Source organism: Sturnira hondurensis, unplaced genomic scaffold (assembly GCF_014824575.4).
Source record: "Sturnira hondurensis isolate 20B ecotype Veracruz unplaced genomic scaffold, ASM1482457v3 Scaffold0022201, whole genome shotgun sequence".
NCBI lineage: Eukaryota > Metazoa > Chordata > Mammalia > Chiroptera > Phyllostomidae > Sturnira > Sturnira hondurensis.
This window is the reverse complement of record NW_028094832.1, coordinates 5,651,128-5,678,494: the sequence shown is the minus strand read 5'-3', so window position 1 is coordinate 5,678,494 and position 27,367 is coordinate 5,651,128. Positions and strand designations below refer to the sequence as shown.

Here is a 27,367-nt window from a genome sequence, read left to right as displayed (position 1 = left end):
CTGGGTTTAGTTCTTTTTGGCCAGCTGGAAAAGCATATTCAGTTTTACTGTGTTTGGTTTAGTTATGCTTATTGAAATATTTTCAGTACTTAAGAATATTCTTTTGTATGGGGGGCAGAGAGGAAAGAGATTTCTGCGAATGATATAAATTTCACCTAGCTCAAGTGTAAGCTTCCATTTGACCCTTCCTTAGCCTCTATACACATTCAAAAGTTCAAGTTATTGAACCTTTGCCTGGCAGCTTTTTTTCCTTGAGCGCTCATTTCCTCTGTTTCATAAAAATGCATTGCGATGATCATTGTATCATTTTTTCCTATTAGTCACATTTTTCATACATATATTGGATTTTGCTTTTTAATTAAGACCTTACTGGAGACTTATTGATATTTTTGGCTTGTTACCATCTATAAAAGTGAAAGATAAAAAAGGGCAGCCCAGAAAAACTCGCTCATTTGTTGCCATCATTGTAAGCATTTTTTCCGGTTCATTTTGTTTTTTTTCTTAACAGAGCTGTTGATCATTTTCTATAAAGCAGTCTGTACTCTTTCCACAAATACGTGATATTTGGGAAAAACTCCACGAATCTTTGTGTAAATTTGATGCCCAACAAATATAAAGCATGAACCAAAAAGTGAATTTCAGTCAAACACTTGAAAATTCTGACCCACAGTAGACTCAGCACCTGGTGAGTGGTTTCTGAGGGGTTGTTTGTTCGGCCCCCGTCGGCGACTTGTGAGGTTTACCTGGGTGAATAGTGGGTTGAAAGCATCAGTCAAGACGATCTCATTTCTGAAGACGCACCTGCTCTGTCTGCCTCCCTGGATAAGGTCACTATTTGGCTAACGAGGGGGGTAATGAGAACGTAGCCATTGATGGAAGAAGAGTAACAGGGCCCATAATCATCAGCTGTTAATATTAAGGTCCCAAATGATGCACAGATTATACAAAACCTTCGCATGAAAGCAAGAAGGTATTTGGATTGGATGGATAATTTGAGGAAACATTCTGTAGAATTCAGTAAATTCAGTAAAAATGGTATAATTTCAAACTTCAGTACATATATGGCGAAACTCAACTGCTATCTTTGAAGTCTGATCTCATTTCTGAGTTTTATACAAGTTTAAAATTAAACTGAATTCGTAGATAAGTTTTGTTGCAGGACCTGTGCTACTAGTTATAATATCATTGGTGCAGCCATTGAATAGGACAGCATTTTATTTCTTAAAAATCTTCATATATTGTAGAGACATCCTGAAACCAAGCTTCTGATAATAGAATAGGGGAGATTTATGGGTCTTCTATCTTGTGAAGACACTGCCCTCTGTCTGGGTTCCAGTTACCTGCGCAGTGATTTAGAAGTGCCACCAGACAGAAATATGGGGCTCACCTCGTGTGCTTCTTTCCTGTCAAGAAGCAGAGATTTGTTCAGTGCCTGAAAACAGTGGCTTCATATATTTTGTCCACGTAAGGACAAAAGACACACAGAAAAGACACTTCATGTTTTTTGGACTATAAGACACACCTAGGTTTTAGAAGAGGAAAATAAGAAAAAAAAATTTGAAGTAAAAGATATGCTAAAATATTTAATAATATAAGTAATATAACATTTCACCAATGTAAATGTAAACAGAACTCAACTGCATCATTAACAGCCATTATTCCTCCCAAATTTGGTGGGGGGGCAGCAAGAGAAACTGCATTTTATAGTCCAAAAAATACGGTATTTTTTTTTTGTTAATGCTGGGAGTGGAATGATACAGTAATTGTTATTTCCTTCAGGCTGGAGCCAGGCATCCTTATCACTGTATTTGAACTTTACGTAGGCTTACATTTGTATACCAGTCTTTTGAAAAAGAGTTAAGTTCTTTTCTCTGAGGCTAGATCCACTCACCGGAGTTCAGTGTCTCTCTCTTGCATGAATCATGCCCAGAACATGTCATCAGTGGTTTTTTAGTTTTGATTTTTTTTTTTTTACAGTGGAGGAAGATTGTACATGAAGTAATCTGAACATAGAATTCTTATTTTTTAGAACTTTTACCAGTAGACATCTATTTTTACTTACCTTTATAAACATTTTCCTAACAATTAGACTAAGTTTTGTATGGCCATATATTCTTTTACATTCATAATTTTATTGGTTCATGTAAAATGTAATAACTTTTGTAATGGAATGTGAAGAACAACTAGCAAAAAATAGTCTGGGAACAAACAATCTAATAAACACAACACAACTCATGGAGGCAGCTGTCCACAGGACTATTGGCTTTGAGTATTCGACTTGCCGTTTCATTCAGTATGTTTTAAGGAGAGTCGGGACCGGAGGTTAACCCGGGAAATCAGTTCCGTGCAGGTTGGTTAGGAGAGCTTCTCTGTGCCGCCCTCTGAGCTCTGTTTCCTGCTTTTAGTGTGTCTCTAGCATCATCAGGTTTCTTCCTTTCAGACTCAAGATTCCAGGCGCGTCTCTGACTCTTCCTTAGCAACACTTCTCTGAGATCTAATCTAGGGCTAAATGGTGTGGCATCTTCTCAATGTCTCTTTTTTTTTCCTGAATGCTCTTCATTCTAATGCAGACCTTTCCTCGACGTCTGTAATAATAAGGAAGGCTGATGCTGTTGTCTCCTGACTTCCTTTGTAATTGAGTAAGAAACCACCTTCATATTAAATGTTTCTTAAAGTGTTTTTGTTCAGGAACCTTGAGGAACTTTCAGTTTGTGAGTTAAATAGTGCCTTCACAGACTGACAGTAAGGACCTTCACCGTGTCTCCTCAATCAATATGTTCTAAGTTATTTATAAGTTTTCTTACTCACGATCTAAGAAACAAACACACTGGAAAACATATTTTTTATGAGAAATGATGTGCTTCCCTGCTTCCAAGTCTTCTTTATGCCATTTCCTCAACTTCAATCTCTTCCTTGCTCCCTGATAAAGTACTTCCTTATCTCTTCACATTGGGAGCATTTAAAAGGAGGCTGGGAAGATCTGTAGCTCTCCCCGTAATTTTAATGTATGTATATATGCATGTAATCACTTGTTGAATAGCATTTTATAGGTAGAAATGGAACAGGAAAGTATTTTCTAAAGAGTCCATCCTTTGCTGTCTCTTCTTTAGGGCTCTGTAACAATTTGTACTTATTTGATATTTTGTGGCTATATGTGTATTTTATGATGATTAACGTGTATGTTTTCTTTCTTATAATGAGTTCACAAAACATAAGGTCGTGTCTTCTCCTTTTTTTCGTGTTCTGTCCAAAACCAAGAGAGTGTAGGTGTGGGAATACAAATGAGGCAAAGCACATCATATAGGGGGAAACAGTTGAGTTAGGGTAACCTGCCCACTGTACTGATTGGATGTGAAAGACGTAGAAGCTGTGCTGTAAAAAGTAGTGATGACGCAGCCAGGCTTTGTAGTTATCTTGCCGGAGCAGATTTACTTGAATTATTCAGAGGGCCACAAACCTCGGTGGCACATTCTGCATCTTATGCATTTTGACTCTGTCGATGCAGATACAAAATTACACAGTACCGAAAAAGAAGCTGGGAACACGGGAACCCTGGACTTAACCGAATAATATGGCTTAAAGGCCAACACCGTGAAGTTTGCCTCTTGTTGTCTTTGCATGACTGCCCTCCCCCTGTGGTGGGGGTGTGCTCCCAGCACACCCCCCACTGTAACCTGCCTCCCCTCTGCCACAGGGAAGGAGGAGAGGGACTGTGCTTCTAGGTGGCTCCACCTTCGTGTTCTGCACATCTCCCCCGAGGCTCAGAGCGCAGCAGAATCTTGGGCTGAGGCTCTAGGATATTAAGTGGATTTGGGATTCTTGGGCTGCTGTTAATTTTGTTTTAGCTATGTTATGAGTTGGCCTGGAATTTTAACTGAATTTTACAATGTGCTTTCCATGGGAAAAAGAATTCTAAAATCCAAACAACCAACTAGGAACTTAGTTTTTGCAATATAAGGGATTAGTACATTTTGAACTTGGTATTTTTGACTTTTTAAGGCCAAATATTTCAAAATTGGATGCATCTTTGCCATATTCTTGTAAATATTAATGAAATTGAAATATATGTTATGAGTTATTTATAAACATGATACAGTTATTGCTTTAAACTTGTCAATGTATCTAATGTGCTTCTTATTTGAATGATTATTTGTAGGTTTTAAAACAGAATGTATTCCTTTTACAATCGATGGATTTATTATGCTGAAATGAAATGTAGATGTTTGACTTTTAAAAATAGTACATATTGGATTCCTCCATTAAGATGATATTGTACCTTCTATAACTAGAAGGTACAATTGATATTACTGGGAGATTTACTAAAGAGAATAATTCAATAAAAATAAAGGCTTCACACAAGAAGGTGCTCATTTAATACTATGGTAGAAAAATAAAACAAAGAACCCCCTAAAATTCTATTAATACAAAGTAACTTCATGAATTATTTCAAAATGACTACAGTTGCATTGTAGAAATATGCATAAGGTTTAGAACAATAAAACATCAGTACTAACTACTAGCTATGTCATATTTGCAAAATATGCATACACATAGATGAGTGAGAGGTAGTATGTAAGCATTGAAATAGGAGAAAGAGTTAAGAATATTAGCTTTTTCCCCAAAATGTGTCTTCAAATGAATTCTATTTGGTTTTAAACAAGCTGCTTCTGGAACAGTAATACAGGCTGATTTAAAGAAGTTTGTATCAGGACAAGTTCAGAACCATAGTTTTTGTTTCTCTGCATACTCCGTCCTAACGAGAAAAGTTTTTTTGATAAGTGGTTCTCTCTTGCTGTGGTCTCATTTCCCTACAGTGCTACAGAATTTGTGAATTTTCAAAACTCTGTTACAAAAGTAAATGGGAATTGAAAATCAACTAGAAGTTTAGAAAGAGAATTGGCCTATCTCATTAGGCCTAATTATTTTTAATAGGCGAGATTATCGTTTTTCAGACTCTCAGCTGCTTCTTTTTGTTTTGTTTTGTTTTGGTCTTGAATGTGGTTCAAGATGAGTGTCACGCTGAATGCTAATTTCTTGCCCAGAACAGAGTTGTTTTGTTCTTATGTACCCCTTGACTCCTCACTGTTCTTTTAAATTAATGATGCAGGAACAAACTCATTCTATGAGACTGAGATCATCTGTTATCAAAACTCAGTTATTAGGTGGAGACAGAGACCTCATGGCTGAACTGATTGCAGAAGCACCCGCGGAGAGGGCCGTCCAGTCAGGTTGTGTGAGGGTTAAGGGCGTGTGCGTGTGCGTTTGAGGCACCAGTGGTTCCTTGGCTCTAAGCCCCTTCTGTAGACTTATGGAATTCGAATGTGCGTGTGTACTTGACGTCTTTTCACTTCAATAATCTGTATTATATAAGTTGTCATAGATCATTCTTTTAGAAACTGATAATATCCAGAAAAAGCTTAGTACATTATTTAATGATTTTGTACCAAGTCATGGGTATTGTGAAAGTATAATTCCTCATCTTGGTCTGATTATGAAAGACTATTCCATCTTACTCTAATACTTTGTTTGGTTATTTATCCTTTACTAATAAGCAGTTTTCAGATGCAATGGAGTCATCAATGGGATATTATTTTTTGAATGTTTTGTTTTAAAGCCTCATAAAAGGAAGGATGAGGCAAATGAACTGCAGCTTCGCCTAAAATAATGATGAGCAAGAAAAAAGGGGGAATTCAGGGTTTTTTAAAAAAATAAGTCTTTAAGGACTAAGAAGAACTGAAAGTATTGTAACAGCAACTTTCTGTATAAATTGGGAAATTCCTAATTCAAACTTAAAGTTGAAGTCCACTTTTTACATTAGGAAATAAATGGTTCTGAACACAGTATGAAAATTAGTGCTCATAAGAACCAAATTTTATTGGGAGAGATGTAGAATAAACTAATGAGGCTGGATAGTGTCACTCAACTCAGTTTAAAAATAAGCTATTTTATATATTTGTAGGAAAATATATTTTCTTGATAATTGCGTAGGACCAGAATTCCGAGCTGTGCCTTATGCAAGGCACTTCTTACCCATTAGCCTTCCTTCCATTTCTGCTCTTTCTCCTCGAGAGGACTGGGCAGCCAATCTCCACTCGTTTTATTGTTCAGTAGTCAGTTATTTTTATAAAGGGTAAACTCTTTTTCTATCTTGCCACTAAATTATTTTGCTTTGTGTAACTTTTAGGAAATTTTTGAGTTATAATATGTTCTAATGATGGCTCATTATAATGATCAACAGTCATAAACTGGTATGAAATTTAATTACCTCTAAAGAAAACAAAAGTCCTGCCTTTTGAGATGAAATCTAATTTAATCAGAATTACAGTAATGCTACTTCATTATGTCTATTGTTCCTTGGTGCATAAAATATTTTTATTCAATTACTTCATCAAAGTCTTACAGTGTTTAAAAAAAAAGAAAGAAGGAAGGAAAGCAAGGGAATTATTATTCCTATGTACCAAAAGTGGAGACTGATTTTAAGACTGGTTCAGTGCAGCTATATAGAGTCAGAACCAGACAATAGTTCTTTAGGCTCCTAGTCCAAGTTCTTTTCATTTTGTTGAAGGTAAATCACTGAGGGCCCACAAATAACAAGCAAGCAAAGACTTTGAAGATTCATACATCCATACATGCTTATTGTTCTCCAATTAAATTGATTTCATCTCCATAACCAGCAGTCAGGGTATGTCTTCTGTGCCTGATTTATTTGGGCACTCAACAAAACTTCTTTCACTATATTTCAATGATAAGTATCGCCAGAGTTGAGGATTTGTACCAGTGGTTCTGAAAGTTTGGTCTGGTCCTGGAACCAGTAGTTTCAGTATTGCCTGGGAACTTGGCAGAAATGCAGATTCTTTGGGCCTATCATAGCCCTACTGACTCACAAACCCTGGGGATGGAGTCCAGGAATCTGTGTTTGACTAAGGCCTCTCGGTGATTCTGGTACAAGCAAAAAACTTGAGAACCACTATCTTAAACTCTTATTCACTGCAGTTGGAATTCAGTTTACTCAAGTACAATTTTTATCCCCTGAGATATATGTAAGGATCTTGTCCAGCATTTACAATACTTAAAAGGATTTTTGTCTGTATCCTCTACATTGGCCACTCGAAGCTAGAGAGTACAATGAATGGTTCAGTACCTGGGGTCAGAAGACACACTATAGGTTGGCATGCTGGTGCCATGACTCACAGGTTATGTGGCCTCCAGAGAAGGTACTTCTCTGTAAAGTGAGGTCATGATGGTTCCTACTTCCTGGGGTTGTTGCGGCAACGAAGTAGGGGATCCATGTGATGTACTTAGCAGGGCCCGCCCCCTTGGGGAGCACCAATGAAATGTTACCTATAATTGTTATTATTATTCAGTCCAGTGGCTGGCACAGTGAAAAGTTATTCACCAAGTAAATATTATTTTGGAAAATAATATTTTGTTTCAACCAGAGATTCTAAAAATGAGCTTTTAGAGAAAAGAACAACTTAGAAAACTTTTCAGTGGTAGCACAATTATTTGCATGTCTCATTGGCTATTTTTTTTTAACTTTCTAAAAACTGCTTGAGAATTCACCTTAAACAATTCATTCATAACTAAAAGGCAAAAAGGAGAATGTTTATGCCAAAAATTATTTGAAGATAATATTACTCTTATTTGCCTTTTAATATTCTTATTTTTGAAAGGGAAGTAAAGAATTACATAAGCATCCAACTTCTGGGCACCAGCCATCTGCCAACTCTGGCACTTACTTTCATTAATCCATGAGATTTCCATGATCCTTATTAAAAGAAACTTCTAACAAAGTGAATGTAATCCACAACTTCTAGCATTTCTTCCTCCTTTCAATGAATAACTGCTATTTGTAGAAAGCTGTTGTGGTCCACACAAAGGGTGAGTGGAAGGACCTGCAAGTGATGGGAAGGAGTTCTTACACTGAGAGTTTCTTTTGATTAAACACTGGTGGCTAAGTACTTAGGTGGCCAGAGCGTTCCCAGTTTCCTCCTTAAGATTTCTTGTTCTTCCCGTCTGTTGGCCATAATCATGCATCTGCCACCTATAACAGGAAAAGGGTGGGGAGGAGAGAGGAGGAGAACAGTTGCTGTGTCAAGGTTAGACATGGGAGAGCTACTGGAACTTCACTCTTCCCTGCAGCCCACAGCCAGCATCTGTTTGCTCCTTTAGTTTGGTCTTGAATAGCCTCTGGCAAGAAACAAAAACAAAACCAAAAAACATGTTCTGCTGGAAGAATTCTTTTAATTTGCCACCGTAAGTTTTTAAAAGCAAAAAACAGGGTAAAGGAGAGGTTAGGAATTAGGTGGTGAAATATTTTTTTTTCTTCATGGTATTCTCAAGCCAGCAGGGGCTTATGCAAGCCAGAAGGATGTGGGAGTAAATATGTTAATGTCATTCATTAATCATGAAAACCATATTAAGAAAAGGGCTCCCCTTCACTTTTTGTCCTGTAATAGGTCTCCAGATCCATTCTGAAACAGAGCTTTCTGTACTCTGTTCAAAATCAAGAAACAGATGATGTTTAATGCCTTGCCTTTCCCCCAGGAAAAGAAAGAGCATGTACTTCAGAACAAGGTAGATATGCTTCGCTGTAACCGTGTAGTGTTGAGTGTATCCAGTGGGCAGAAAGTTTAAAATAGTTTATGCCTGTTTCCCTAATGGCCATGCAGTTGGGGTTTTGAGAAGGAGGAATTTACAATGTACTCTTCTCATTTTCATCACAAGAGTATAAAAACATGCGCTTTCTCTCTTGAAAAATCAATTTTCATTTTATTATACATCAGAAGAACTTCGGCACAATATTTTTGAAGCATAGAATTCCTGCCCATGAAAAACATTTCAGAATTGTTTTGGAAAAGATTTTTTTTAAGCTTCATTTATATAACTGGGCTTGGTCAACAGTTTTGTCTGCGGGAATTCAGAAGCAAAAGTTTCCCTTACCTGGGACTCACCGGTGGGGTCTGGGAGGCCCCATTTACCTTACTCAGTTAAGCACAGAACTGCCTCTAAATGATGTGGATATTCTGTAGAATATAGCAGGAAAAGAAATAAAGAAGTAACTATCAAGTGAGTGTTTTTATAATCGTCCTGGAATTTTTTGTGCTTCCTTATTCCTGTAGTTCTGAGAAGATATACTGCCTCCTCTTGTTCTTCCCTCGCCATCGCCCCTCCCCCACCTTGAATCTTACGGTTCCTTTAAAGTGAGTGTAGTTCAAAGCAAAGCCACAGTGAAAAGGGCTGTGTCTTTTCAGGCCCTCTGAAACGTGTCCTACAGCCCATGGGCTTTGTGTGAGGCTTTCTGTGACCTCCTCCGGCGGGGTCAGAAGTGAAAAGAGGTCCTTCTGTGTTCGCCGGTGTAATCATCATGGTGCATGACGAAAGTGCAGCGGGAACCCACCAATGACACGCGCCTCTGAAAAGGATGCTCAAAGAGAACTCTTTAGACGTGTAGCTGACTTGACCTCGTTTTATTTCTGTTGATGAAAATAATCCTGAAATGCACTGGTATTCACAGACTATAGATCTAAATGGCTACATTTGTTTAAAAAGTGAAAGCAATCATATGTATTGATCACTATGGGCAGAGTTAATGGAACAGAATAGTTGATGAAAACGACTGCCCTCTGTTCTGTTGTTTTGGAAAGCGCTCTCTTTTTTAGTGTCCTGTGACTAAGCAGGAAACTATGTTCGCTGCTTCTCCTACCCCCACCCCGTTAACTAATCAACTTAATTCACAGCTTGTGGAATGTGGCATGTTTCCATGTTAACTTTTTTTGGTCTAATATGTTAGGCCATCTTTTAATGAGATGTGAAGAAAGAGTATCTCAAAGTTAACTGCATTTTTGCAGTTCAGGACTGTATTCCTATCTGGTGTTAACAACAGCATTAAAGTGGGAAAATTAAAGACCTTCAGATTTTTAGACTAGAATGCTATCAAAGTGAAAATACATATTGTTGGTATTTCAGAAAAAGAGAAAGCGTATGTAAATTCAGGTATGACATACAGTTTCCCTTAAAACAGATGCAACAAAATTCACTACTAAAATATGGGCAGGTTACCCCTGGTTGATTGCTTTAAAATGGCCGTGTCTCCATAGTATGTAATAGGTTCCCATTTCCCAGTGCCAAAGGTTTGGATAGAGGATGGCTGTGGCCGAGAGCCTGTACTTGCCGGCAGTGAGGAGTAGGTAGCATGTCCTGGAATATTAATGATAAGTAAGTTCTAATTCAATTCACAAGGAAATTTAAACCTATGTTTTGGGTGGTGACATTCTATACAGATGGAAAGATCTTTTTGTTTTTAGTATAAGTAAATTATGTAAATATTGGCTTGATGACCTTTCTCTGCTCTTCACTAAACTGGAATGTTTGTAGCCAGTATGCTTTTTGCCTCATTTGTGAAGGAAGTCTGGGTTAAGCAGAGTTGACATTCTCCTGGCTTAGATAATGAGCCACCTCATTCCAAGGCAGTTTTTCTAGGAAGCGATTTCCTTTCCTTATAAATCGTACAGGGAGGCTGAGCTGTTGTGTGGATATAAAACATTATCATCTATCAAGCCAATAAATGATAGCTTTTGCAAGAGAGATAAAGAGAGACTATTTTGTATACACCTGTTTCATTTATTTTTGAGGTTTTATCAAGATGTAGCTCCTCTGTACATTATTCTGTGCCAATTAGGGAGAAAACCCTTGAGTCTGTTTCTCTCCCAGAACAGAGAAACAAGTGAAGAACCAGACTCTGAGCGGAAGGATCACGACCAGGGAAATAGGCCAATGGGAGTTCAGGGAAGGGCTTCCGTCCAGATGCCTGAAAAGTAAGTGTATGGCAGCGCCAGTGTTGCCTCTGGTTATCACCCCAGCCTAGCTACACTGGGAAATCTACTGAGCATAAAAATAGCATGGCACCTTACCGACTCAGACGTGTCTGAACTGTTTCGAAAGCTGAGAGGGGACGGCTACAGCTCCCATTATCCAGATGATGATAATAGTGGAAAACAGGGATCCTGCCATTTACCTCAGATTTCACAGCAAAGAGAATACATGATACAAGGGTTGAGACAATGTTCAATAATTTCCCTTCGTGATTCTGTCCATTAATCAGGGTCTCGGTGATCAAATACACCCAGGGAACAACTTTGGATATGATGGAGGCCCAGATGGGTAGAAAAGGGGCAGTGTATGTTGACTCACTTGTATGAACTCATGACTAAATATATTTCATGTTGGTTTTAGGGGGTTATTTTTCTTCTGAACTATTTTACTATTTCCTAATTGTTTGCATATGTCATTAGAATCATAAAATATGTTAGACCTTGACTATCAGAGAATTCTTCCTCATGTTAGTATGTGGCGAATCCAAGAGCGCGTGGTGTTGGAGTCGAGCCAACTGGAGTGATTAATTAACCTTCATCATCTATAAAACTCAGGTTCTGAAACTTAGAAACAGCATTTAACGTTCTGATCTTTTGAGGATGGGATTAAAGACATCCATGTCATTCTACAAGGATGTTGTATTTGATCATTATTTAAGGATGAGGAAATTGAGTTGCAGACAAGTTAATGGATTTTCCCATCATCACATTAGGACTTAGGGGCAAGGATGGGTTTAAAATCATGTCTCTTATCTCCAACCCTCTGTCCTTTCCAATGATCATTCCTCTAAATTAAAATGGATTTTGGTGAGTAAAATCTTTTTTCCATGAACAGTATATAGGTAAGCTAGGGTGTTTGCTGAAGGAGAGCTTGTATCAATTACCATCAGTTAGTGACACCAGATTGTTGGCTTGGGGAGTAACTCCTGATGAATTGTGTGTGGCAGTCTGTTCTGTAGTCACTTCAGGACCTTTGGAAGGTGAACCCCAAAGAATGACACCTCAACGAGAAATTCTAGAAATAAAATATTGTCATTAGAGGGAATACAAAACTCTTAGGTAAAAAAAAAAATGGGAGAACTAGTCTAATGAGGAAGCTAGAAAGAACATTTCATTTAAGAAGCAGAAACTCAAAACAGAGAGTTTGGCTAAAGGAAGAAAGCGATCAGAAAGGAAAAGCAGAACTACTCAGCATTACCAGATGTAGTAGACAGAGAGTGTACTGGTTAGCAGCTAGGGCATCTAGACTGTGCTATCTTCTGCCCCATAAAATAATACGGTACATTTGCAAACAGTAGCAGGTTGTAGGAGTCCTATTACCTAACTCTCCAGAGGCAACAGAAACCCAAGCGTCTGTAGCACTAGAGCGCCAGAGCTGGGAGTAGTGAGGAAGTGTGTCTTGGCCCAGAGTAAGGAAGAACTTTCTATCAATAAGAGCTGCCAACAATAGAATGCCCTGTTCCCCGAAGGAATCTGCTTCCTCTCACTGGAGAGCAGGCTGCAGCCAGAACATTGTCAGGCAGGGGTGCCATCGGGGTTCCAGCGCAGGGTCACCCTTTGAATCAGATGAACCCGAAGGTCCCTTGCCAAGACTCTGTGATTCTATGACTGTTTTGGTTACACCTTATTTTTCTTTCATACTCAAAGTCTTAACAGTTTTTCATAAATATCCTATAATATAAACAGAGAGGGATTTGGGCTTCTGAAATGAGGTTAGCTCTGAAGATCCTTCGAAAAGAAGTAATCAAAGGAAATGCAAAGTAGTATATGTTAGAGAAAAAATAACCAGAACATGAGAATCTTTTGAAAGCCGTATCATCTAGAAACCATGGGAGAGATAATAAATCTCGACAGAATGAGTAAAGGGGATTTGCCGTGGGCACACACTTCGAGGAAAGAGATTATCAGTTGTGTTTCGTTTACTCTGCCAGAGGAAAGAGTTTTTACATGGAGTAAGCAAAAGACCTGTATAAGGAATGCTAGGAAACATTTTTCTTCAGTGTAGCTGGTTGGAGGACAATATTGCAGAATAAAAAGAGTCAGAAACAGCGTCAGGTATTTGAGGCTCAGAGATGCTTGGCCTTTCGTGGACACAGGATTTCTACTGAGTTTTTTTTTTTCAATTGAGATGGATGTGTTACAAGTTTTGACTCATAGATATTAAACTTAACAGTGGCAGGAAAGAAGGTTTAGAAAGGAGAAGAATGGGTAGGGAGGGATAGAATGTCTAGGTGAAGCAAGTTGAAGGCCAGGACAGAAGGGGTGAGAATGCAGCTCCTGGGCAGGACAGAGTTGCTTCCCACTGGGGTGCGAGGCCTGCAGGGAGAAAGCAGTTCAGAGGGCATTGATGCGAAGGCAGGCTGGCGTGGCTTATGAAGGCCACAGTTGCACAATTGGTGCATGGGACAGGGGTCAGGAGTTGAGGCACACATTTGGAATTACTTACATAGAGGACGGAACTGGGATGATCAAATCTGATGAGGCTCTACAGGGAGAAACTGTCAGGGGAAAAGAAGAGAGACCTCTGATCTGAACTTTGGGGAACAGCAAAATAGACATACTGAGAAGGAAAAATCTCTAGATTTGAAAGAATAAAGGAATATTTAACAAATAAGGAGAAAACCTGAGTTGGGTTTTTTGGGGGAAGCTGAGAAAGAAGAGAATTTCAAGAAACTGCGGTGAGGGACCCTCTGAGAGTTCATAAAGTGGGGAGTAAGACAACAATCTGAGCTGGAAGTTTCCGTGGGATGTTCTAACCACCCTTCACGAGCTTGGGAACTGGGTTGACCATATAACTTTGTAAATGTGAAGGAACGAAAAGCAGCCAAATTATAAATCAGTCAAAGTTTTGTTTGTTCCCCAAAGTTTTTGTTTGTTTGTTTCACGATGCTGTTTCCCCCCACCCCGCTTCTGGGCCATGACCGTGTCTCTGTGCTGAGTGAGCATTATTCTTCCTCACGCTGCAGATGGAATTTCTCTCAAGTCAAACTTCGTTTGCAGTTTCGGGTCAGGCTCCATTGGAGGATGCCAATGCTCCTGTTTCTGCCCCACCACCGATTTGGAGGAAGTAGAAATTGGGCCATACCGGCGTGGAATTTCCAGTTATCTCTGAAATACCGTCATACGTGTGGCAGCCTCATTGTCGGACTGAGTTTGACCTAAATAGTAGTTTGGGAAGGGCAGATTGTTACATACAACTAATTTCAGTATAAATATAGATAAGACTGTCATTGGGGAGGCCTTAAAGGTTTGCTGTCTTTATTTCGATCTCTCAAGGGATAAATATAAATAACTGCTTTATTTGAAACTCAAGTGATTCAAGTAGTTCACCTGTTCTATCGCTACTGATAATCAAATACACTAGTCCTACTAATATAGTAGCCACCACAGGTATACTGAGGCATGCTCTAGGGTACTGTGCTAGGCCTTACATGCAACTACATATATGTACACACACATAGGCATCTATGTTGTCTTTTATGACAGCCACCCTGGAGTGATGATGTTACTGTCGTCATGCAGATGAGCAGACTGAGTTTGTGAGAGGTGTAACTGCCCAAGCTCAGCTGGATAGAAGAATCGAGCTGAGAAATGGCCCCAGCACAGTCTGTTTTCAACTCTCATGTGCCCCATCCCCATGTCAGGCTGCCCTTTCTAGGAGCGGAGACCACCCAAGATCTTCACCTGCAGGGTGCATGGTGTACGGTGTGCAGTGTGGGAGCGAGGGAGACAAGGTACAGGCTCAGGACCAGCTGGCAGGAGGCAGCAGGCTTGGTGTCCCTATCACCACAGGTGCCTCTAGGGGGCATTTTTCCTCTTTTTGAATAAATTTCAGAGACCATTCTATCTAGTTTTCATCTTCAAATTAGCCATTTCTCGTCACTTGGCATCCTTTAAGATAATTTGCTTTCATTTTATTATAATATTGTCTTCAAGAACTTCCTGTGATCTGGTATTCTTTGTGAGTTCAGGACTGTGGGTCACAAAAAAAAAAACAACAGCACTCTTTTTTTTAAATTTGTTTATCTTTAGAGAGGAAGGGAAGGAGAGAAGAGAAATATCAATGTATAGTTGCCACTCATGAGTCCCCCGCCAGGAACTGGCCTGCAACCCAGGCTGTGCCCTGACTGGGAATCAAACCGCGATCCTGTGGTTCGCAGGCCCGCGCTAAATCCACTGAGCTACACCAGCCAGGGCAAGCCCAGCACTCGTAAAGGGGACAAAATGTCCACCTACCAGAAGTATTTTGCAATTTGTTTTTTGGAAGTTTAGTGAAAATTAAAATAGATTGTGACACTGTTTTAAACTTATAGGGACTGTTTTAGTGAGTATTGCAATACAACTCAAGCAGTAAACCCAAACAAACCAGCAAAATGGCAACAGTGCCTGTTAGGGAGACACATACCTTTTCCTCTGATGATTCCTCCTCGGAAAGAGAGCTCCAGGCTGGCTGTTCTGGGAGGGACGTGAAGTACATAAGCATAACTGGGCATGCTCAGCCCGACTCCACCCTCCTATGTGAGGGTAGCTGCCCACCTGAGGGAGGAGGCATTTTATGGAGTTCTAGAACATCTTCACAGAGGCCCCAATGGACGCAGAGGAAGTGAATAGTATTAGTGAGTAGTTACTATCTGATTAGGTCTACACAAGTCTGATACAGAGTTTAAATATAGGGTGGGGCAAAAGTAGGTTTATAGTGGTTTCTATAGAAAATAATACGATGAGTAATAAATAATACAAAAATAAACTGTTTTGTGTCCTTACAGCTGTAACTCTACTTTTGCCCCACTCTGCATACTTATGTTAAAAATGAACAAATATTCTGACAATAAATTTTTAATGCCTTGTGTCTTTGACACTATATTGAAGTTAAAGAGATAAGTCTTTGATTTTAATTATATTAAAATTGTTTTTTAAACTATGTTAAAAATGTATAATTTTCTTTGGTTGCATCTCAATAATTTAATTCTTAATGAAGTTTCTAAGTAAATTATTATATTCCATAAATTTAAAACAAATATTTGATGTTTAAATAATGGCTAATAACTTTACACTGATACATCATCAAAGTCATCTTAGCCATAAAACTTTAAAACATTTAAAATATTTTTATACTGTTTTAATACAATATTCTCAGCAAAAATAATACTAAGTTAATTATCATTTTAAAAATAGTTAGAGTATGGTTATTGGTAGGTAGATTTATATTATAGTCCTATTCATTTTAAAGATTTTATTTATTTATTTACTTATTTACAGAGAGAGGGAAAAGAGGGAGAGAAACATCAATGTGAAAGAGAAACATCGATCAGTTGCCCCTTGGATGTACCCCTACTGGGGACAAAACCCAGCCAGGTGTGTGTCCTATGGGGAATCAAACAGTGACCATTGTTCCACTTTGCAGAACAATGCCCAGCCAGCTGAGCCACACTAGTTAGGGCTTATGTATACTTCTTAATACCATCTGATATGTAATTAAACCATTTTAATTATTTTTTTCTGATTCAAATAGTAGTACCTATCATCCACCCACCCATCAACTCACACAACCACGGCACACACACACAAACTTGGAAACAACCCACATGTGAATGGACTTTTCTCTCAATGGCTAAATAATTGTTCCAGAGATGTGTCAACCCCCCACCCCACCCCGACAGACACAAACACAGTCCACATCCCCATTGGATGTGACTGACATTGTATTAACCCTCTCCATTAATGGAAGAATTTTAGCTCTATATTCTGAAATGTTCGCATTCAGGAGTTATTCATTTGTAACCTGTTTTAGCCAGCTATTGAGTGAATCTCAGATGTCAATGGAAATATTTATATTTAATAGTGTTCTTCACGTTTTTGAGGCAGGGCCCCCGTTGAGAATCTGACTGCACTAGCTGTGCACAAGTTTTCACAATCACTTACTGGAAGTTAAGAGACGACTGGGAGCCCAGGTGAGGGCCAGCCAGGGGAAGAATTTCTTTTGCATTGGAAGCTGCCCGCTGGCACAGGAGGCATAGCAAGCACGCAGATGGCTCCAGGGGAGCTGCAGACCAGCGGACGGGAAAAATTGGCACAAGGCACTGAAATTGGGACTTGATCTGGGAACCACCAAGCATGGCCGATTCAGAGCTTTCTGGAAACCACACTGAAGTTAGAACCCCTGCCTTCCCTTCCCAGTGCCAAGACTGGGTCCTGGTACAAACTGTGGCCCTTGCTTTTTCTCTGCTTCTGCTTTGCTGGCCCAGAGTTTGTCATTCCTTGTTGGTCCTGATGTCTTATGTTAGGAAACAACTCTTTTGTGATATCGAGGGCTAGCTGGGTTCATGCAATGTTCTGTCATACTTGCCGTGGTGAACAGGCCTTCCTTAAGAACCTCCAAGCTCCTAGGATGGTTGGGCTTTAAGGATAAGGATGTCTCCCTCACTAGAAGAATAAAAACCACTATGAAAATACCTATTTCATCTTTTCATTACAACTCTTTGTGTGTAATGCCAAACAATTGTTTCTGGATTGGCTTACATCCCTGAAACTTTAGAAACCAGGTGATGTTTTTTACTTCTATTCTAGTGTATTCCTCTTCAGCATAATAGGGTAAGTATTTCTGTCTGTGTGGCACTGTTATTTATGCATGTGTTTTTGTAGGTGTGGTTGGCATTGAAAATTCTGGCTTTTGATCTACAGGCAAATTTAGAAGCAGAATTAGGTAATGCTAAGCCACTCTTATTTAATAAAGTTAACTTCTTATTTTGTCTTGTTAATGATAAGTATAACATTAATGTAGCCCCTATGCACAGCGAGGCCAGGCTGCATTTCCTGTACATAACTACACACTGTGGAAAGAGGAACATTAGGAGTGGGCGTCAGATTAACAAATGCTCTTATGCTGACATACAAGCCACTGCTGCAAGTTTTTTTTTCTTGAGGAAGACAGGATGCAGATGTAGTCCCAAGAATAAATGCCCATCTATGGCAATTTACATGGTGCCAAGTATTTATTGACTACCTACTGTGTACAAAAGTCGCTCTGCTCATAAATCACCCTGTGTTTCTTCAATTCACAATGTGTGTCTTCAGTTCACTAGAGGAGGATTTTATGATAGTAAGGTCATCTGGAAGAATTTTTAGAAAAAAATATGTTTCTCATCGAAGAGCAAGATTCTAATTACAGTTATGCTACTTACTATGTGACCTTGAGCAACTTGCGCTCTTCTCCTCCTCGCTGCCTCTTTTCCCCCTCCTCCTCCTGTTCCTTCTAAGTTATAAAATGAAACGGTGGACCATCCATATGATTTCTAATTCTATTCCAACTAGAGTTCTATAATTCTGTGAGTATTTCATAAGTGAATACCAAATTTTTAAAGAACTTGATTACTGGAACCTGGCTAATTGAAACGCCCCCAAAATGTTCTATGTTATGAATGTCAAAAGTGGCACCTGGAGTCAGACCCCAATGCTTAGAGGGCCTGCCATGTGCGGTCAATCTAGAAAATACTTTTTTGTGGAGAAATTTGCCTCTTTAAGATGCCTGTAGCTCTAGCATTTGGTGACTCAACTAAGAGACTGCTGCTATAAGGAACTTTGTGCAAAGAGAGAATAAAACAGAGCAGGAGGCAAGCAGGGGACTGGGAGTTTTGGAGAGATTCAGCAAGTGGTAAGAAGGCAAAGTATAACTGAATGGAAAACAAATTCTCCAGAGGCCGGAGAAAATTGGTGAGGGAAAAACATTAGGAAACTAAGTTTATCTCTGGGATTTACTCCAAAAATCAGCTTCCAGAGGAGATCTATTTCCATAGTGCTTTCTCCATTCATATTTAGGTTGTAGTGCAGTGATCATTATTATTCAAAATGAGGAATTATAAATAACCTTAACAATCAAGGGACAGTAGCATGAATTTATTGTTCCATGACACACATTATATTCTTTTAAGATGAATTTTAGGAGAAACAATCTTCACCATTAACTTGGAAATATTTCTTATGGGACCTCTGATTTCCTGTGTGTCCTTATTAAAGCTTTCCATATGTAAAGCATATAGAGGTTTTCATAATTAGCCATTTTTTTACCAGAATCAAAATTAGTAAGACGTAAAACTGATTGTAGTTTTTTCCCATCACTTTCCTGAGTTTTTTTTTTCATTTTTACTAAATGTACAAGCAATTTCTGAAGATTATCAAAATCTCTTAACAAAGCCAATCACACAGTAGGCAAATAAGTAAAATTAGGTTTATTCATGCTCATCTGGCATAAATTACCATCTCCCAGAAATAACTAGACATTTAGCTATTTAGAATAGGAAAAATAACAGAAAATATCTAATTTTATTTATTTAAAAAGATATTTAACTAAGTAAAATTTTTGCTGAGAATACAGATGAAGTTGTGACTTCTGACTTACTGAAACACTATTGCTTTTCTACGTACCCCACTGTGACTCCCACATACACATTAGTGTATGTCTTATGTTAACTTGGTAAAAATTTAAATATTTGTCTATAAATCTATTTATATTTCTCTGTAAAATGAGGTTTGTATTTTTGACAATTACATAAATTTTATTTCCTGCTTTTCCTATGTTTTTATTTAATAACTTCAATAATATCTAAATAAATTCCAGTGTGTTATTTATATTCATGAAGAACTTAACTAAAACTTACCTGGTTGTTTGCAATAAGGAGTATTTGGAAGTAAGAAAATAATATGTCTTTTGAAGAAATTCATAGCTAGTGACAGGGAATCATCTTTAAACAAATAAGTAATATATTCTACTTCTAATAATAACATTTAAAAAACAAATTTACTTATTACTTTTGATAAACATGAGAGGGGTATCAGCATCTGTGACTAAAGATCTTTACTGTTTATTTTAAATTTTGATTTTTTTTCTCAATGAAATTGTTCTATGAAAGATAAGAAGGTAATGTTTAGAGAGGTAAATATTCTTATTATATACAAATTTAGGTTTTTCCTGAAATTGTAGCATTGCAGATTTTAAATTATGATTTTTAAATTTGAACAATATAGTTTTAATATTTTAATTACCATTGAAGAAGCGAGCAAGAGTCTATCAATCTGAGAAATACATTTAGTTTTCAAGCATAATAATTAATCACTTACAACTTTTAAATTTACCAAAATCAAAGACATGGGAAATTGCAGTTCACTTATTTATTTTAATAGAGTATAAAAAAGTCAAGACATTTTGTGTGAATTATCTGGCAAAAGAAAAAATTCGGAAAAGGGAAGTTCTCAATTTATGTTCTGGGTTGAAACCCTAGCCCCAGACACAGAGTTGTGGTTGGTGTACTCCACGGACACTTGAAATTTATGGCATTGAATTCCTGTTTCGAATGTGGCTCCAAGTGCTAAGTGAAATGTATGAAAGATATGTCTGTTGAACAATAGCTACAGTTCCTATGGGGTTTTCTTTTCTTTTTTTTTGGTTGGAAGACTCAAGTTCAGAGAGAAGTCAGAAAGATCTAGCTTACATGCCAGCACGTGATTTATTATTCTGGATTTATTACTCTGTGCAATGTGGGGAAACAAAAGCCTTTTCTAGAGGGGGTCACTGATTGTGTTGTTTCCAACGTATTAGTGATAAGAAAAATATTACGTGAACTCAAAATTTTAAAAGAAATCATGCTTGAGAAGAAACCATCTAACAGTGTGATCAGTTAAATAAGTTTTACTTTGCACTAGAGCTTTATAGTAAAAGGATATTTCAAATGCTTTGTTCACACATTCTTAATATTTTATGTGAGCTTTAGCACACCACACAGAGCTGTCCTAGGTCGTGGATACGGCATGTAAAAAATATCTAGTCTTAAAGGAATAGGTCTGAAATTTATCATGTGGTTGTGTTTAAAATTAAGTTGGCATTTGCAAATATATTTTAAAGAAAATAATGATGAAGAACGTTTAGGAGTTCCTCACAGAGAAGACATTTCTGAGACTTACACAGTCTAATAACTTTTACAATTAACCACTTACATGATGTTTTCTTGAAACATTTGATACTATGAGATGTGTTAAGAGATACTACCTCCTCCATAAACTTTTGTTGAAGTGGCTGGGTGCCTTCATACTGTTAATAAAAGCCTTCCATTTTTATTCTATTTTAGGCAGTAGTTTGTAGGTAAGATTTAAGGGAAAGGATCCATAGAGGAGCTGCACACACACACACACACACACACACACACACACACACGTTACTTTTAACATAGCATATATCTTCAATATGAGTCTAGAATTGTAGTTATCACGTTGTCTTTGTGTTAAAATAGATTGATGACTACAAGGATATTTGAAAATCCCTTTAAATGATAGGGAGAGTGGGAAATGAACTGATTCTACTCCCATTTCCATTATCCCTGGTACATGAGGCTACAATAGGAGAACCAAGAGTCAAACCAGCTCAAATAAAGGTTAGAATGATGAGGCATTCAATAATTGGATTGTAAAATATTGTCAATTAGGTAAGAGGAGACTTGAGGAATATTAATTTTTTCATTAATAAAAAATAAAGTTTCATAAAAACTTTTCATGACTGAAAAATTTCCTACAGAGTAACAAAGTAGAAAAATACATACTACAGTTTTTGATATAAAAATGTAGTTCCTATTTTTCTTTAGTTTTCAGTTAAGAATTAGACTGAGGGGAGTGTACATACCTCGGAAAAAAATATCTCAGCATCGTTGGCAGCCACAGAGAAGTCTGTTCTGCTTATATGTGTTGGCTGATGACTATAAACATTATGTATATAATGAAAATACTAAGCAAAAGTTTTATTTGTAAATATAGAATTAAACAGTATTTTAAACCTCTTTACTTTTTTGGTTAGAAATCTTTTTCACATCAAAATAGTCTTTCTGGTTTACATGTCAGTTAACTGTGTGGATTTTTAGTTGAATGGGTGTTTCTGACATGCAAAAGAAGGAAAATAGAATATAAAAACAGCAATCCCCCACAGCGTGATCTGAAGATACCTTTTAAGATGGTATGCTTACATCTCCTGTAAATTTATGAACAGATAATTTCATCAGTTAAAATTTCATTTTCTCCCTCGGCAACATAGCTTATAGTTTGGGGCTACGGCATGACAAATAGACAAGGACAGTTTTGTTATTGCTTGATTTAAGTGACTGTTTTAACAATCAAACTTGTAATGAGTTGTCAGACTATAATTTGTGGCAAAATTGGTTTATGGTCTTAATCCATTAAATTAGGTGCTATTTGTCTTAGATTTATGTTGAGAAGACAAAGAATGGACCGTTGTTTGCTAATGTTTGAAATCTCGTTGTAGCCTCTGGGGGAAAGTAGTCATGCTGTCTGCCCGGCTGAGTCAAGATTGTGGGCTGCCTGTAGGAAGGCTGCTCAACTTGTTTCCCAAGGACCTCGCTGAAGGTGCTTCCTCGTCTTAGTGAATTGGTCTCACCCCTCCATCTGGAAGGCTCTGAAGTTTGATTTTGAACCCACTGTAAAAATGAATCCATCTTTTAAAGGTAGATTTATCTGAGCTAATATTTGCTTGTTTGATCATACATATGTTTGATCATTCATACACTTGTTCATTCTCAGGGCCAGGGCCAGTAATTATACTAGGTGTTGGAGTTACATTGGTAAGTAAGACAGTCATGGACCTCACAGTCCACGATTTTTCTTTTACCACATTCACTGTGTTTTCCAGACTGAGTCTAACAACAGTCAAGTCCTACTGAGAAAGACTCTCTTTTTCTAGGATGACTGTGTCTGCTGGTATCAATGCAAAAGAGTTAAAATTTAACACTTTAAAGAACAATCTGATTTCTAAATTGCCAGGAAACACTTCAGCATAAATTCCAAGTACTGTCAAGAGTTTGTACTTAAAATAAAGCAGCTAAATAGTCTCCTGGAGTTCTAGGTTAGTTATTTTTTTATATTCTGGACCAAACTACCATGTTTTTTTTTTCTGGGCAACAGGTTTAAAATCTAAACATAAAGGTTTATTTTTCATAAAATATGTTTTGAATTTGACCTTCACAGGGAACATTCTAAGTGTCGTAATCAACAAGGTTTCAGGTACCTCTTTACAGAGAACTACTGTGATTATGTTTTTGTGGTTGGATTTTTCTGAGCCCATTAGCTACGTGGTAATGGACTGGTGGAGTTAGGGTTTTAAGAATCATCCCACTACCCGCTTACCAGAAACTCAATGGAAAACAAAGATGACTGATAGGTTTATGTTCTCGCACATTTCTGAAATGGTGTTTGTTGAACTCTCTAGGGGATACATCAAAGGGACTATGAAAGTCCAGCTTTGACCAACCGAGCCTTCTTATAATTAGAGTCTGCAGCAAATGTTACAAGGTCAAATGCGAGAGGCAAGTTTACATACAGGCATGAGATAGGTCTCTTGACATTGAGTATAATGTGTATCCATGGATTAGTAAAAATGGACGGTAGGGAAATATCATATCTAACTCCCTCCACTATATAAAAGTTTCCTGTTTATTCCCAATATCATTTGAAAGCAACTGTTAGTTCAGTGTGAATACCAAATGTACTTTGGTGACCAAATAACTTTCTGTACTTCAAAACTTCATGCATCATGAGCAGAAGAATAGCCCTGAAGTTTTCTTTTCAGATATTTAGAGTTAATAGACATAAAAGAACTAGTTATCTCAAATTTCCTTCCGTTTTAATGGTAATGTAGGCAATTTCATGTATCAGAATTATACTTTGATTAGTATTCCACAATGAATTATTTAATGAATTTCCACTTGATTAGATTAATCTAGAAAGTTCTGCACTCCACATCTGTTAAGAAAAACATCACAATCTTTAAATTAGTCATTTTACTGTGAATTCATTGGGATTTGAGGAAAAACAATGATTGTTTTTTCAATGCAAGTAATTTTTTTTCTTACCCTGGTAGAAATACCAGAGTCTAAAGAGAGAACTAAGGGGAATCTAAAGTTGAGATATTAAATACATGACCCAACATACCTAGCTCGCGACTTTAGCATTTTCTTCTACATCATTGCAGTCTGAATGGAGGTTTTTTGTTTTTGTTTTTTGTTTTGTTTTTTACTAAGCATCCTCGATGCCTATTGTTTCATTCAAGCATAAAACAATGAAATGACCAGATGTTTCAGGAAGAGCTCCTATGACTGTGACTCTGATACAGAGATTAGCATGTAAATGGCTTACGGAGAAGTGTTCTTCCATCCACCTTAGTGGGGAAGTGAAGGAAGAATGGGGCAGAGGGAATAGGGAGAAGCTGGGTTTCAGCAGTCGGCAGCATTGCCTTAACAGATCCAGCAGGCAGCTCTGGAGCTGGGAGGCCTTTCCGAGTTCTAGTTTGGGTCAAGAGCATTGAGCATTGTGCCCCTATTTTGGCCAGTCACTGGACGGGGGCTGCCTCAGGAAAGGCGCCTGGCTTTGGGTGAGGTGTCTCTAATCAGCAGGCAGCAGCCTTCTGCAGGAGACTCAACTGTGAGCTGTCTCAGCAGAGAAAAGGGTGCGGTGCTGTGGGGGTCTGGTCAGCGTTCCGCAGCACCCATGGTGTGTTATGTGCAGTTGAGTTGGCTCTGACTCCTGGTGACTCTGTGAATGAGTGATGTCCACTCTGTCCTGTCCTCGGCAGGCCGCTCCGCTCCAGTTGACTCAGCTCTATCATTTTTTGTTTGTTCTAGTGATGTTTCAAGTTTTATTTACTCTAGGACCCACTTGTTTGCCTTTCTGATGGTCCAGAGTACATGGAGAGCTTTCTTCCAAAACCATATTTCAAATGAATTGCTTTTTTCTATCAGTCTTCTTCACTATCCAACTTCCGTGTTTGTACATAGTAATTGGGAATACCAGGATGTGGGTGATCTTAGTCTTGATCTTTAATGACATCTTGGTGTCATTTCCTAATGCTCTTGGTGATCTTTCCTAATTCTTCTGTTGCTTCCCTTCTGAATCTCAGCCTTCTCTTGATTTTTTTTTTTTTTTGGCTACAATCTTTGAATTGATGACTGACCCAAATTAGACCACTAGTAATCAAATGACTATACTATTGTCATCCATGGTATAGGGCACTTCATTTAAGTCTTCATTAACCCATGTAGTAACCACAAATAAAGGAGGTGGTGTCTTCCCTCTTCTAAGAAGAAATAGAGGTTTAAAGAGGTTAAAAAATGTGCCTGAGATTGCAAGCAAATGGCAAGTGTCCCTGACTCCAAAGCTTGTGATTTTTTTTTCATGTTACTTCTTACAGTAAGAAAGATGGTGGAATGGATTATCTAAACTATAAACTATAAACTCTATTTAAACTCTTTAAAATACTGTTGATTCTGGAGAACATGTGAAGATTAAATTAATTGTCATTATTAATACCATGACCGCCTATATATACTACCACCATTAGAAATATATTTAGCAAGTAATTACTGACTAAACCAAGTTGTAATGTGATCTCCAACAATCAAAAGTGTATAGACAAGCAAAGTCACTCATTACAATGATGTCCTGAAACCTGTTTTCTTATCAGTAAAATAGTGGTAATGCTATACTTTGGGAGGTCATAAGAATTTAATTTAATTGTACATGACTTAAGACACCTTAGGCTCTCTCAGGTTTATTTCCTATGCTTAAATTTAGTGTAAGCATCTACATAGAGAATATTTGCTTTTACAATTGTGAAACAGAAACGATTTTCATTTTTATTATTTATTTATTTATTTATTTATTTAGAGAAAAGGGGAGGAAGAAAGAGAGGGAGAAACATTGATGCAAGAGAGTGACATCAATCAGTTGCCTCTTACATGCGCCCTAACTGGGGACTGAGCCCACAACCCAGTCATATGCCGGGACCTGGAATCAAAATCTCAACCTTTCAGTTTGCAGACTGACACCCAACCAACTGAGACATACCAGCTGACCTCATTTTGATTTTAATTCACAGTGTTCTCTTGGACAAGGAGATTGGAATGTCTGACATATTCGTCGGTATCCCTGGACCTTAACTTCCACATCTATAAAGTGAAGGGCACAAAGTGAGGGGGCTAGAAGGTTTCTACAAGCAGTAATATCCTACTCCATGTTATTGATGACAGAGATCCAGGTGGTACGAGATGAAGAAACAGTGTATAAAGCAATGACAGGCCTCAAGTGTAATGACCCTCTTAGGTCAGGAAATTTATTGCACCTCTGCTGTGGCTTCTTGCTTTCCCTGAAGTAAATCATTTCCTTTTTAGAACTTACAACGTGTGCCTTATACGTAGTGTGTGCTGAGTGAGTATAGTTTGACTAGAGTGAAGCAAGCATATTATATGAAATCAAATATAATCTCAGTTTAACTTTTATCATGACCAGGAAGAAACAAACAACTTGGTGTTCTTCTACCATGTAGAAAATCCTGATTATTTAAAAAATATCATCTTGAAATACACATGTTGAAAACGTATGCCTAATTCTATATGTTAGTGTCATATAAATTTTGAGGTACAAAGCATGTGTGTGTCCTTTTCCCTCAGCTTCTGGGTCTTCGAGGGGTGAATCTTTGCCACGTGTAAATGAGGCACTGGACATTTCAATGTGAGTCAGGGAGACAGCGCTCCCTACCCCAGTGGAAACCGCCTGCATATTATCACATGTGCACGCAGAAGGCACACACATTACGTGTGTACATGTAGAATTCCACCCTTTTTTATTCCTTACTTTTTTAGCCTGGCCCATCTTATGAATTTGGGGTATGGAATTGAGAAGAAAATATCTGGCAAAGAAAACAAGGAAATAAAATTAGATGAAGCATGCCAAGGAAAATAGTCTTAAATTTCAGAGGGTGTACCACAAGATTTTCAGATATCTACCACCCCCACCACCAAAAAAAAAAAAGACAAACTGCCACCTAAAACTTTTTCTGTGTGGGAAAGAGGAAGTCTGTAGCTTGTGTGCTGGCACTACACAATGTCAAAGTGTGAACTCAAGATAAGTGGGTCATCTTAGAGATATCTACATTTTTTTGGTCTCTACTTCCATTTTTATTGGATATAACCCAAAGATTCAAAGGAAGAAGCAGACTGCAAAGGGCTCCCACCCAAACTATGTCCAAAATGTATGTTATTTTACTTCTCTGAGTTTCTTACCATCAGCTATTAAAGGGTGTTGAGAGGAGAATATGATAGTTTAATCTGCCATCGTGCTATTCCTATTATGTCTAACATGGTGATTTTAATCACAACTCATATCAAACATTCTTAATGTAGAATGTTTCCCCCCCAGCCTTCTCCTAAAATCCTGGATTAAATCAACTGAGCATTGGCATTATATTTTCTTTTTTCAAATTTTTTAATCCACCAAAGGCAGAGAAAGGATCCGCACATTAGTGTTACTTGGATTTGTACCAAGTGGAATGCATACGTTTTGCTCTACTTTTTCACTGAAATTTTATTAACATTAAATTTTGCCTTTATTAATGGTTTTGATAGGAAAGTTACACTAACATGTGAGATTATCTAACTAAAGTCCTTATT

General features: G+C 37.9%; 1 protein-coding gene across 5 annotated transcripts in view; it reads left to right on the top strand.

The window, feature by feature from the left end:
• The window catches only part of ADGRG6 (adhesion G protein-coupled receptor G6), a 131,176-nt gene that overhangs the window by 22,163 nt on the left and 81,646 nt on the right, over positions 1-27,367 (top strand). The window lies entirely within an intron of this gene.